Consider the following 15,185-nt stretch of genomic DNA (forward strand, 5'->3'; position numbering starts at 1 on the left):
CGCTATATACATATGTCCAGAGAGTTACGGGACACCCTGTATATGCATTATAAAAATGAGGCGTCTGACTCTCTTTCCACTTCGCAAAGAACTGATGAACCAAATCAACTGACAATTGCACAAAGATAATCTACGTTCCTAAGACTATTGTAGACCTATTCCCGATTGAGTATCGTACTTGAACTTTAAAAGCTGAATTTGAGATGAAGATGGAGAGGTAAATATTGTTTGGCTTGACAACAAGAAGAACGAAACTACAATGTTTACAAACTTGTTTACATTTTCCAAATGCTACCCATTTATACTTGTATGGATGGAACAGCTGATTCAGATTAGAATGATACTTGAGATATGATATTTTGTACGTTTACTTATTCACTAGAGATACTATCGTCACAGAAACTACGTCATGTTTTACAACCACAGGTAATTAATTAACGACTTTTCCCCGAAGTATTTTTAAGACCAACTTTTTCTAGTTGTGGTTTGATCATGTTGTAAAGCACGAATGAAGCTAAAAGTTTGGTTATTCAAATTGTCTTGTTATATGACGTATGTTTACCAATAGCATCAACCCTCTCTGGCAGTTATTAAGTCGTTGACTCCATATAACTAAGAGATTTCCAAAACACATTGTTGAGGATTGAGCTAAGTTGTCATTAGCCGGCGAAGGAAGGAACTACGGTGACAGTAGCCATGACACGTACTTTCAACATTGAACACTTCGCCTTTGTTGTAGAAAACGTCTACTTATGATAATATACTTATAATAAACAAATTTTACTTAGTATAATATCTGTCGCTCGAATATGATCAAGTGTATTCGAATTCAGATCTAGATTGACAATTCGGCCCAGGGGGGGTTTTCAGATCGAACAAATTAATTTGAATTGTAAGAGTTGTAAAAGTAGTTTACTTCTAAAGGTTATTTTTTGCTATAAAGTAGATACATATTTTATTAGTGCTCATTGACAATTGGTGGCTACCGGAAAAACGTTTGTAATTTTAAGTTTTGTGGTTTATGATGTAAACATGGTGTGTAGATATTCCGGCACTCCCTTTAATGTTAATTGTAAATGCAAATGACAAACTGATTAGTGTTTTTTTTTTTTTTATAGCTTAAAGTATTTGGCGTTCAGGGAAGATTGGTCAACCAACTGTTGATAGGAGATAAGAAGCCCGGAGGACAACAAAGAACGCTCCAAATTCAACTTATATTATGTCGGAAACTACACTGTTTTATTAAATTATAAGGAAAATGGGTAGGTGCCTTGCTTAGACATGAGTTGCTGGTATATTTATTTCAATGGGAAACTTATGATTAGAAATAATTATTATACACACCTGGATATAACAGCATTTTACTACAGTACTACTAATTTAGAGGATTACATTTTTCCAGGTTCGAGTTTTTTTCCTTGCGATTTATATCATCCATCTAAACCTAAATAGTAGGTTAAACAGTTGGTTTAACATGAGCGAAACAATTCTTGTACAAATGATATGTACTATATATTCTACACGTTAGAATTAACGCACTTTGATTTAAAGTAACTTTCAGAAATGAGCCAGTTAATGGGGTCTTGACAGGGTTAATTCGTTTAAGTACTTTTAACAACTTTTAATTAACGTTTAACTACTTTAAAGGGTCACTGTCCGACCTTTCTTATGATTGAATTTGTATAGGAAAGCAAATAAAATTTCACAAGTTAAAGTATTTGGTTATGGAATATCTAAAACTCGAATTGCACTTGAAAGAAAATTTTGAGTTTTTTGGGACAATCTTTTTTGTGGTTTTGCTAACTACGAAATAACCTGTATCATCTATACTCGATCTGTTGAATGAAATTAGGGTCATTTGATGGACTAATTTTGAAAAGTCAAAAGCCGTGTTGAGGTCTACAGCTTGTTTGGGGGAGGGGAGGGCAGCGTCTAGTGCAGACCACTATCAGACCAACAGTCAGTGTGCGGCGCTTGTAGTGATAGTGTCCTGCTCTACCTTCAACTCCCAACACTAGACCGCGTGTGTGTCCTGCAGACGGTGAGTTACACCAATACTTTGTTATTGCATTATAATAAACTAAAAATCCGGCTCGAAGGACCAAAATTTTATTATTTGATAAATAGCTTTTATAATCGTGTATTGATACAAATAAATATTCACAACTATATTTAATTAACCAAATATTTGCCAAAGTTAAAAAAAAAACTGTCACACGAGAATGCATTACAATAACACACAACATATTACCAAGTCATTTTAATAGACACATACTCAAACGGGTAATAAGCTAGTAGTAAATGATAGGGCACTAGTCTTATGCTCGTTTGATACAAGTTAATGTAATGATAGTCAATTATTTTCGAAATTGTATACCTACACGTAACGAATACATAAAAACCTGAGAATTAATTCTGATAACATGCAGTACCTTACAATATTATCATAGTAGGTTTATAGTGTTTCAATTTAAAATTATGAATTTCAATTGTTATAAATGAACAATGCACCATAGTATATAAAAGAATAGATGTATTAGGTAGTCGATTATAGAATTATTTTACAAATTACGTTAGATTTGGCGTGAAAACTAATGTATTATTTCGACATTATGTATTATTCTACTCATATTTCGACATAAGATTAACCTTTTATCGTCATCACGGTCGCTTGAACTGATTGGCTTCTTAACAAGTGCAAAACACAACACGACGCTCGTTTTTTACATTCGGAAAGACAAAAAAATCTGTATTCACATAAAAAGTGAAAATATTCTGAATAAAAATAGGCCTATATTGATAACACAAGACAGTCCATCCTCACGTTAAAGTTGTCGCCAGTTTTAAAATAAAAATTTACGCAGTTGAAGTTAGCCACCAACTTACTTACTTACTACTTACTGCTTACTGCTGTTCTTCTCCTCCGCAGTCATCAAGATTGGGGGAGGCGTCATCTTTTTCTTTATCTTCTTGGTTATTGCTTGGTTTTTATTGTCTTCTGTTAAAAGTATGGTCATCCAGGAATTCATTCAAACTGTAGTAGGGTCGTTCGAGGAGATAGTTTTTCAGTTGGTTGGCAAATTTTTTCGGATCTGTAATAGCTTTTAGCCGATGTGGTAGTAAGTTGTAAAGTTTCATCCCAACTGATAATGTAAATCGCAGATTTTTGTCGAGCATGCGGACTTTAAGCTCATATGTAGACTTATTGTAAGTTATAGAATCTTTTATGCCATGTCAACTATCTCAGTAACAAAAATAAGTTGGAAAACATAATTTTAGTCATTTGCACAATCTGTGCCAACCACACAAATCCACAATCCACAATCTGTGTTCGTTGGCTTACAGAACTAGGTTGTTTTTAAATAAAATATTGGTGATAGCTGGTCCATAGAGTCTGTTTCGGTATCCAAAAGTCTCAATGCCTAACTCTTTTACCTGCAATTAAAAATGTATGAAACGTAATGAATTAGTTAAAATACTATGTGTCAAATACTAACTGACAGACTATATTTATTTCAACTACTTGCAACTACATTTCGTAGGTGTCTAATTTCATTAGAGACTATTCGTTCCTATTTTTCTCCTAGAATAATAGGAGAAAAACTTTAGGATTATAGGAGAAAATCGTTCCTATTTTTCTCCTATTTTCTGTTGTTAACGCTGCGCCGGGTCCCTCATTAAAGGACACATGGCATAGTTCAAGGGAGTACCTCATTCCTCAAAAGCATTTCTATATTTGAAATGTGCTCTCTATTAAACGTAAATAGTCGTAGATTTAGAAACATTATATTAGCTCTACTAATCCATTAAATGTACTCAAAGTTTAAAATAGGCAAATTATTTGACCAGGAAATTTCCTAAACGAGCACCATTTTTGTTTACTTATTTTGTTACAATCTTTTTTACAATTTTTTTAATGTTCATTTATGAGTGTATAATCTGGGTCCTAAAAGTAGGAGACGGACAATATGTCCGGTTGACCCTAATTATTGACATCTAGAGTTCCTTACTTGATCCACTTGTAGTTGTAATGGTATGTTAGTGACGGAGAAAATATGATTTGAGTGGGGTAGTGAGATTAGGTTGAATTCCCTAAACAGCTTCCTCTTGGAAACACCCTCACCACCAGGCTACGATCCTCAACAGAAAATCTGTCACTCGACAGTAACTTTTAATCGAATACTGTAGTTTTTATTTTCCAAATAGTATGTTTTATCCTCAACACGATCGTCCTACACTTTACTATAGTGTAAACTTTCCTTGTCATCAAAAATACTTTTCTTCATAACTCTAAGCTAAATAAAAAATAACTTCCTAACCAGCTTAGTACGTTATTAGTTGTAAACTCTCACATACAAGTGTTATTAGAAGTATTTTTGTATGTTTTCCATAAATAAAAATAAACAATACTACGTGGCCCACGTTCTAAAATTGTCAAGAAACTACCACAAGTGGAGCCAGGAGCCATCGACGTACGAAGGAAGGGACCTTGTTCGTCTAAGCGGGTAAGGAAGGATGTAATAGAGAGGCACGGAGTTCCAAAGGCAGCATGCGGTAACTTTAAAAGATCGGTCAATCGTTACCTTGCAAAGGAAGAATGCGTTGAGTTGACAATCCTAAATGATTAAGTCAGTCTTGCATACAACCCGATAAGTTTATAGCTCAGTAAAATTAACAGCAGTTTGAACTCTGCAGCTGACGACAATCCTTTCATCAACAACTATGCATTGTCAGATTTACTGTTTCTTGTTTAAACGTTGAAATTTTCAGTTTTTGTACATTTTTTTCTCTTTACTCTTCCTGGTCAATTAATTATCAATTATTATGTTCCTATATTTGGTTTTTGATTGGTAGCTTCGTTAATGTGTTAGTTATAGCTGAAGGATCGGATTAAAACAATAAAAAGTGTGTTTCCTTTATATCTTGGCATAGTAGTTAAAGCATTATAAATAATATACAAATAGTGTATTATTATAATTATTATTCCGAGCAAACTATATGTTTATATTTGTTGGACAACTAAATCACTGCACTTTTATTATCACTGACATTATGATATTACATTTAGTTTGAATGATTCAGATTTTACCAGATCGATTCAGAGTTTGGAAACAAAGATTATTTTACAAATTGAATAGGTTATGATAAAAAAATCCCATTTCTCTTCCCAAAAAGACAAATGTTAGTACTTGAGTCAATTACTTATTTAACGACGCTCAACCAAAGACTTTAACGATACTTAAGACAGAAGGCGTCCTTACTAGACCATATAGGGCCAATTATTTTGTGACTTTATGAGCTGTGAAAATTGTCATGAACCAGTTTTACGATTTATATCTTAGTTCCACTCATATGTAGTTAGTGCAACAATTTAAATTCACCATAAAACAGTATTGCACATATAAACCTTGTATGCAAATTCTTTCAGTAAGGTAACTTTGTTTGTCAAATCAGAATTTAACATTACCTTTTGGAAATTTACGAAATTTATTCGTAACTACGTTGTTTTAATATGTTAGTGACAATTTAATAGGGTCGAGTACGGTACAACGAAAACTAAAAGTAAAATTCTGGGATGGTTTGTTTTGCTCAAAAATATTTTCAAGGCTAGTGCTTGATGCATATTCTCTCATGTTTGGTGTAAAACATTACTTCAAAAACTGTATTTGCATCATTGTATTTACAACAAGACATTATTATTTATTTGAATATTTAATCCCATTTTAGCGTACTATGATAACTAACAGTCTCTATATTTAAAAAGTGCTATTTAACCTTAATTTACGTTTCTCCCCAAAATAGCTCGGAAGTTTAAACAGAACCCTAGTCCCCAAAAAACAAATACACCCCCGCCTCTTTTAGTTACATAGAATATTTATTTATTGTACCACTGCGAAAGAGTCGGTCTAGTGGTAAAGCGCGGGACTTCGTTCTCAAATCACGCGGTTCAAATCATGCCAAACTACCAATAACTTTTAGCTATGTAATAATGCTGTGACGTAGTCTTAAGTACCGAGGTCCCGGGTTCAATCCCCGACAAGTCACCAATGGATTTTATCTAAGTGATAATGCCGCAACCCCTAGGTCTAGCCTGAAGTAATGTGAAAAACAATTCCAGGCTCGTGCCTAGCGTCCTAGGACAAAAAAATGTTAAAACGAGCCTGGAAACCTAGTGTCCTAGGACGTGAAGGTCGGACACGAAAAAATTTATTACTTCTTCACACACGAGTTTTAATAATTAACTGAATAGGAATTTGTTAAATCGTTAAACTAGATAGAACTACTTTATCTATCTAAAATAACATTTACCAAGTGAAGTGTTAGTGTAGTTTCTCTCATCACCTCCCCCCTCTCACATGCCCCGTGCCGTTTGGGCGAGCAAGGGCCCGGAAGCCACTCTCGCATGCTAATCCTTTGCTTCTGCCCGAAGTGTACCTGAAAGTCGCTAGATGCAATCGTTGTCTCGATGGATGTATGATTTCTTGTTGGTTAGTTGCTCACAAACCATACTTGCAATTATGCTTACGTCTCGAATTATATACTACAAGTATTATCTGCATGCTTGCGTTCTGAATACAATAAATTGTCCACAAAGTTTTCTTTTAAATGTACTACTATTTTTTTTAAGAATAATCTTAAGGAGTAATAAAAAGCAAGGGAAGATTGTGGGAGAGGTTTAATCCTTCTTCACGATTAGAGGAATATGATTTATTTCTACGACATGCGCACACAAGAAATAATTATGTCTAACGAATTTAAACTTATTGTAGAAATATGCTATTTTTGACTGCTCAAATTTCAAAAACAAATACAACAACAATATAATACAATATCAGCATAACAAATACAAGAAAACTATTTTTTTGCGTCCCCAGGCAAAAACTATACGTTACTAATACCCCCAGAAATGTGTTTGCCTATTTTACTTCTAAAAATTTAACATCTTACCTCCTATTATATTAAAATCAATCCACAATGCGACATAGATGTTGACATTGGTTCCGATTCATAATTATTTATTCAATAAACATCTCTTAAAACATGTTGCATTGTGACTCTTCTAGTTTTCTTCTCTTTGCTCGATTTAGGCCAGCGAATGCTAAACTTGTACTCGTGCATGCAGTCCACACTGACATAACGTCCAGGACATAGGACGTTGACTCGGCCGTGTTTACATAAACGGAGGTTTCAATCACACCTCCGTACAAACAACCTTCTAGAATACATTACTTACAACAACTTAGAACAATCTTCTATAAGACACCTTTGGTACACACAATCTTACAGAAACACCTCTGGTACAAACAACCTTCTAGAATACATTACTTACAACAACTTAGAACAATCTTCTATAAGACACCTTTGGTACACACAATCTTACAGAAACACCTCTGGTACAAACAACCTTCTAGAATACATTACTTACAACAACTTAGAACAATCTTCTATAAGACACCTTTGGTACACACAATCTTACAGAAACACCTCTGGTACAAACAACCTTCTAGAATACATTACTTACAACAACTTAGAACAATCCTCTATAAGACATCTTTGGTACATACAATCTTACAGAAACACCTCTGGTACAAACAATATTCTAGAATACATTACTTACAACAACTTATAGCAAACTTCTATAACACATCTTTGATACACACAATCCTACAGAAACACCTCTGGTACAAACAATATTCTAGAATACATTACTTAAAAAAACTTAGAACAATCTTCTATAAGACACCTTTGATACAAACAATCTTACAGAAACACCTTTGGTACAAACAACCTTCTAGAATCCATTACTTACAACAACTTAGAACAATCTTCTATAAGACATCTTTGGTACATACAATCTTACTGAAACACCTCTGGTACAAACAACCTTCTAGAATCCATTACTTACAACAACTTAGAACAATTTTCACTAAGACACCTTTGGTACACACAATCTTACAGAAACACCTCTGGTGCAAACAACCTTCTAGAATCCATTACTTACAACAACTTAGAACAATCTTCTATAAGACATCTTTGGTACATACAATCTTACTGAAACACCTTTGGTACAAACAACCTTCTAGAATACATTACTTACAAGAACTTAGAACAATCTTCTATAAGACATCTTTGGTACACACAATCTTACAGAAACACCTCTGGTACAAACAACCTTCTAGAATACATTACTTACAACAACTTAGAACAATCTTCTATAAGACATCTTTGGTACATACAATCTTACAGAAACACCTCTGGTACGAACAATATTCTAGAATACGTCATTGGTAAAAACAAACTTCCATAAGACACACGCGGTACAAACAACCTTCTAGAAGCAATCAGGCAACAACAATATTCTATAATCCACCTCGGGTACAAGACAAATTTTGTAAAAGAAATCATTTTATATAGGAAATTCGCTAACAAACAATAGGTTAGTGACAGCTACCTATAAAAATCGCACTAAAATTTGACCTCGGCCTCATGTTTTTTTGCAAATATATATATATATATTTGTATACATAGAACGGAGTCAGGAAATGCCGATTGAATGTTATATGCTGGGTGCTAGCTAGTAATGGAAGAGCGCAGGTATTCGGTGACCGAGGTCCTGGGATCGATTTCTGCCAATCACCAATGAATATTACCCCCTAGGCATGGTCTGGAGTAATGTTTAAAATACTTCCAGGTTAGAGTCTATGATCTTAGAATGTGAAGGTGGGAAATAAAAATGTTTGATGTAAATTCTGTTTGTGGACGAACTATGGTGATGCAACGCGTTCAATCCGGTCCATTGGATAGGAACCACCACTTGTGATTCGAAGGATTTACTCGCTAGTAACAGCAAATCATTATGCATACTATGTGAAGGAAGCGTTTACTTCCACCCTTTCCTTTTGAGCAAATACTCTTTTTTACGTATACGGCCCATTATGTAACAATAGCGAGCTTATAATAGCTGTTACTACTTCATAATTTATATTCATCGACGTTTAAAGTAAACATTTATGAATTGAACAGAAATTTGGCAGGGATCAGTACAAACCAAATTAAGGGGAATTTTGCGTACTTTCTGCGGTACTATATAAGTTTGGGCTCTTTGCCTTTTCGTCTTGAGACTAAGGATAAACTAACCATTCCCTCAACCTTGCGTTTGAACGTACATTGAGTCAGAATATTTTTCATTTTATATAATTTTACTCTGTTTAGGGTTCTAGGGTGTAAAAGGAAACAGATTTAAGATTTTCCGCTGGGATTATTACAAGTTTAAGGTAGGGGTTGAAAAGTGCCGCTTTCTGCTTTTCATGGAGAATTTGATTATGTAGGTATGTAAAACACATGAAATACCGTACTTCAGTGGTTTACTGACTTGGATTTAGCTTTGTGACCTAAACTGTTTTATAATACAAAATACATACAGGTTCTTTATGATTATATCTGTTTTCAAATAGGTTTTTGCAATCAACACTTAACCTTCAATGTCCATTTTTTATATTAACTAAGACCGTTGACTATGACGCCACCTGATGTAATTCAGTAATATAATTTGAACGAAATCTTTTTTCGCGACGTATCCTAGCATTATTTGGGAAAAAGTAAATCCCGATTATCAAAACTCATCCGTATGTGTTGAAAGCATAATGATCGCGGCATTTCATAGTTAGAAATGATAAGTGGACCTAGGCCTGTGTAGCAATGCCCACTGTAATGGCCAATGCCCCAAGTCCCAACTGACCTTTCGCATAATTTCGCTGTGTTTTTAGCAACAGCATTGTTTTTGTCCGTTTCCTGACCCGGTGACCGTTGGATTGAGGGCTATTGTAATCATTAAACATGTAATGACTAGTCTGTCATAATCGTGGCTGTCAACGTTGCAGCGTTTGTTTTCTGGTAGTTTCAGCTGTGTTGTTATTTTGAGCTGCGTAGTACGATTAGTGATTTCTGGTAGGGAACCGTGGGTGGATCGAATGAAGCGCGTTAAAGTCCGACTTTATATTCCTGTATCCATCCCTAGGCTCACGCATCAACAATGATATGATGAATCTTAACTAAGGTAATCTTCTGTGGACGGAAGGTTTTTTTTGTACGGTGCTGACACTCCAGGGCTCATGGGAGGGGGCGTATTGTAAGGGGGAGAAGAGTTAAGGAGTAATAATTTATGTAACAGATTTGCTACCGGTATCGATTAAGCCCAGTTCTTGATTTACCCTGAATAATTGATCGACAGCTGAGTCCAGTCTCAAAGATTCTAGCTTTTCTCAGGATTGAACCTGCAACCTGATCCTCAGAGGGGAGCACTATATCCACTTAGCTACCCAGTCATTGTAATGAAGTTGACGTGGAAGACGTGGTCCAGGAATTAGGAAACCTTTCCACACAGAGTGGGATGCAACTAATGCATTCTCTTTTACTATTAGATGGGCGAATAATCGTGTGGAGAGAACCTACGAGTCCTTGATGGACATGCATCTTACATCAATAGCTTGTTTTAGGTGAGGACTTGTCTAGTCACTCGTCGCAGATAAACTACAGTTGTTGGATGACTTGGAAGATACTTAGAAGATGATATTTATCGAGTTAATTTCAACATGGCCTCAGAAGGTGGTTGTTTTATCTGAGCAAAGTTTTAGATTGTGCATCGTACGAGCAATTCAAGACAAATTCCATGAATTATCCTTATACTTGGCATTCCAATGAGGTTAATGTAATGGATTTTGAAACAAATTTACTTGTTTTTTTAACGATATAGTATAATAAAAACTACTATGTTTAGAAACATTTGACATCCATTGTGTTGTTAAAAAACATTCAAAGAAACGTCTTCTAATTTACCTTCATGGCGACATTTATTTTAACCTAACCTTATTCTATATTGCTTCTGTCTGAAAAAAATTGTTTGTATAATTTGGTTTTTCTTTGATGAACTAATAACAAATATTTCATGGTACTGTACAATTGGGCAAAAATAAGGAATCATTATTCATGCAGTACCTTCTAAATTACATCTTTCAATTAACGCTTACACATTTTGCATAAACAAGCATATTAAAATTTATCCCTTGATCTCAGAACTAACGGAATAAATGCTTTGTAGTCGGCGAGTTCAATCAGTTAGTGTTTTGGGATTATATTTTTGTTGACATTTTCCATCACGATAAGTAGCTAAACATAACAAAGTTAAATTTTTTAAAGGACAATTTTAATTTTCCTCTCTGGATAGGGTTGTGACGTGGAATCTTGAGACGTTACTTTCTTACTTGAGAACCCAAAACGTCAACAAATCATTACAAACTGAGATGAGAAATGGCCACAAAAATCCCTTAAATAGCTTAAATAAGGTGCCAATTATTATTGTTAACTAGTTATAGATTATTTATCGCCAAGCATGTTATATATTTTATTTGTTATTGTTACCTATATTTTTAGTCTGTTATTCACTGAGCATGTTACTTAATTATTATGAATACCTAGATAATTCAACTTTCACTCTTCAATTGTTATCACAACTGCATGTCATTTTCATTGAACATGTTTTTCATCTTTTCATTTTAATCTTTGCATGTATCACTGATGTATCTGTACAACATGTATCAGCATGTAATAAGCATCTTGTCGCATGTATCACAATGTAAAACAATTGTAAAAAATGGTGTTTGCCGTAAATAAATAAATACGTCGCCACAAAAATAGATTAAAAAAATACTTGGTTTTATTTATATTCGGGGAGTATATTTCAACAAGCATATTTAGAGGAGAGCGGCTACATCGCAACAAGGTATCGCAACTTATTGGAACGTCCACCGTTATTAATACTAACCTTTCGCGTAACGACAGTGACCTTGGTGTTCCAATCCAGTGTTCCATTGTGCTGGGAACACCGTGTCAACGTGCATGTTCCACTCTTGTAGATACCACACAGATAGATTGTAAATAAAAGAAGTACCACTGCTTGACGAATCGCGCTGCAAATACGTTAAAATGTATCGTTTTGTACACGAAAACCGGTGCGACCGTGACACAAAGTAGGTAGTTGGACTTATCGAATTCGTGATTTTCCAAACCATCAACGCAGGAGTAAAGTAGTCGATTGATTTCGGTATACGCACTACCGAACTAGTACTAGATGAATGTTAAGTGTGGGTAAAATGGATTGTTAGTAGGTTTGAAAACATACCTACACTTAATAATTTTTCCCTCCATCACAATTGTTTTCGAGTAACCTAAATATTTCCTATAACAATAACCATTCTCTGTGATGCTCTATACCAATTATAGTATTAATCGGTAACGGATTTCCATGTAGCCTATACTTGATGACTGACATCGCCACCATCTTTGTATGTAGCTTATAGTAAACACGACCCATCTCAACCGAACTACAATATAAAAACTTTTAAGGTTTAGGAAGCAAGAAAGATAAAGAATTATCAACCAAATTTGTCTGTTCGTCAAGTCGAAAGTATCACATGACTTTAACACGCCGAGAATGTCGTCAGATATCAAAGGACACAGTCAGGCTTTTTATCGGTTGCGTCCAATATTTCGTCCATATCGAGGGACGAAGGACGGAGTTAAGGATGAGGAAACTCTGAAGACGAGGACGGCACTGGTTAAACAAATCACGATTGGTCACGTGAGTGACGAAACAGCGATTTGGACACGTTTTTGCCGCGTGGCGTGCAAATCACGCATTTCTGGACTCAACACGCCAGTTCGGTCAAGTCAGTACAGTATAGGCACAGACAATATAATACTTTAATGTTTAATGTTGTTTTAATGTTTAACGTTTATTCCATTGTCTGTGGTATATGCCTATTGCGTTAGTAGATGAAGTAAATATGTAATTTGTAAATATGTATGTATGTTCGATGGTGTTTTTGGCCTCTGGGCACCTCAAAACCAAAAAGGAAATCGGTCCCGGGTCTAAGTCTTACCATGAGACCGATGGTAATAGCTTATTCCCTATATGGGAAATTCGCTAAAAATAAATGAAAATGTTTAAACAAGAGAAAATGGTACGAATATAAAACTGAACATTACCACGATGTTGTTACTGACAAGAAAATTAAATGGTTAGTACTAATATGCGTACTACGAGGAGCTTGATATTAACATGTTAATAAATAATTGGATAGGCTAATTGGTTTAATTTTATAATTATGTTAACGAATTGATAATTAGTTCAAGATCACAATCTGAACTGGTAAATTGCACTATACTAAGCATACCAGTAACCAACAACAGTAAGTTGCAACAGTAAGTGCAACAGCACGCTGCATACAGTAGAAAATGGAACAATAGATAACATATTTTGTGTTCTTATGCACAAACTACTTCCAATTAACACCTTGTCGTAAAGTCGTAAGCACAAATCCTATGGTATCGTAAGCTTATCCGATGCCATTTAACTTTTAGGGAATACATAAACGATTGACAAAACTCTGAGTTTAAGTGTGCAAATCAATTCTAAATTTAGAGTGCTTTGCTAGACTAGTGGTTTCAGACTTCGGTGGGGGTGACGGGTTCAATTTCCCACATATCCACTACAGTTTTAGGGATTTATACCGTTTTACCATAAAAGCGATTAAGTTTGTTTTCATACATTGTTACTCTTAGATTTACAACTGGTGTAGACAATAAAAAAATCTTGGTATTTGTTTATGAAATACCTACTCATTAATGCGACATGTGTTCATGATTTATACAATATTTGTTCATGTCATAATACCGTCGGTAAAGAATTAACTTGGCTACTTACCTTTTCTCAATTAGTTCCTTGGCGTGATCGTTCACACGCTCTGCTGCTACTTTAGCATTATCAAGTGACACAATAAAAATATAAAAAAATAAAATTTTTCGACAAAACAGTTCCACGTAACTTGAAACCCAACCGAACCGTAAGCTCAGATGCCTGTACCAAGGAGGGTTCGTGCCGGGTTAAGATGGGTGTTGCAATCTTTACTATCTTTATCACTCTTTGAACCACTAGACCATAGAGTCCGTAACTACGGCATTGTTTCAGATGTCTCAATATTTACGTGAACATCTCCAGTTACCTAACCACTTCAGCGGCTTCGATTGTTCGGCTATACAATTCTATTCAACACTCTTGGCAACAATCTAACAAAAAACTAATTCACTCTTACTACCACGGAAACTGTTTCATTGGAGCAAAAACATAATGCGTTATGGTACTGTAAAACGCTGAAAGAATATAATGTTTAAAGTTTTTATAATTTTTTAAAAATATTTAATTTTTATCGTAAAAATAATTTTGAATATTTTTAGATATGGTATTTAGGGACAAGCATGTGAAATACATTTATTGATATTGGAGGGGGCAAACTTAGTGGAGGCTTTTGGAAAATATGTAAGATTGCAAGAATATAAATCAAAACACCTTCAAATCAATGAAAAACTATAAATTTGGTCTGTAACGAAATATGTTAACCACTAAACCACTGAATGACAGTGGTAGGTTAAACCTAATTTTATTTAGCGAAAAAAGTCTGTTACTCGATGAATTTTTGTTTTCTCATTTACTAGGGTGCTATCTCATTTGTTTCAAAATACGATTGTCAACTTGATCTTGAAGCACCTACAATATTATTGTACCTTATGGTTTTCAGGAATCCATAATGCCACAGCCAAGGTGATAAGTAGTTGTAGTATTAGAACTCATTCCAAGAACTCGACCTCTGTGACTATTATTACTGTAAAACAATGGTCATTTTACCGGCTCGTCATTCCCACCTAATAATAGAAGCAAATTGAAAATAAACATCGACAAAGTGAAATTGAAAGTAACTTACGGAAAATTGAAGTAACCACTAAAGTCCTTTACAGAGTAATAGAATATAACCTCCAGACCGAGGTGGTGACATTCTTGGAAGTGTTGTTTGGCGTTCATTGTAAGTTTATCTGTTTAGTTGTTATACGGCTCCAAGTAAAGTACTACGGTTATTCACTTAATACCCCTGCATTGCCTTATGTGGTCAAGTCTATGAGTATATAATATAATGGAAGGTAGTCAACTGTAAATAATAAATACCCCCACCACAGCAAACCTAAGATAATTTCAATTTAACTAATTGTACTTTTACAAAAATATTCCCTTAAAACATGTCAGATGTATTCCCTATTTAAATAGCATTATGTTTCATGAGTACTTAGGGTTGCTG

General features: G+C 34.7%; 1 protein-coding gene across 1 annotated transcript in view; it reads left to right on the top strand.

The window, feature by feature from the left end:
* Nucleotides 1-1,971: 1,971 nt before the first annotated feature.
* Nucleotides 1,972-15,185, top strand: part of LOC128997876 (glucose dehydrogenase [FAD, quinone]-like) — a 96,471-nt gene continuing 83,257 nt past the window's right edge. Inside the window, exon 1 of the mRNA XM_054423653.1 lies at nucleotides 1,972-2,041. The gene's annotated coding sequence lies outside the window, so the exon portion shown is untranslated. The remainder of the gene's footprint in view (nucleotides 2,042-15,185) is intronic.

Source organism: Macrosteles quadrilineatus, unplaced genomic scaffold (assembly GCF_028750875.1).
Source record: "Macrosteles quadrilineatus isolate MER2022 unplaced genomic scaffold, UCM_ALF_1.0 Scaffold_7__1_contigs__length_78375512, whole genome shotgun sequence".
In the NCBI taxonomy this organism is placed as follows: Eukaryota; Metazoa; Arthropoda; class Insecta; order Hemiptera; family Cicadellidae; genus Macrosteles; species Macrosteles quadrilineatus.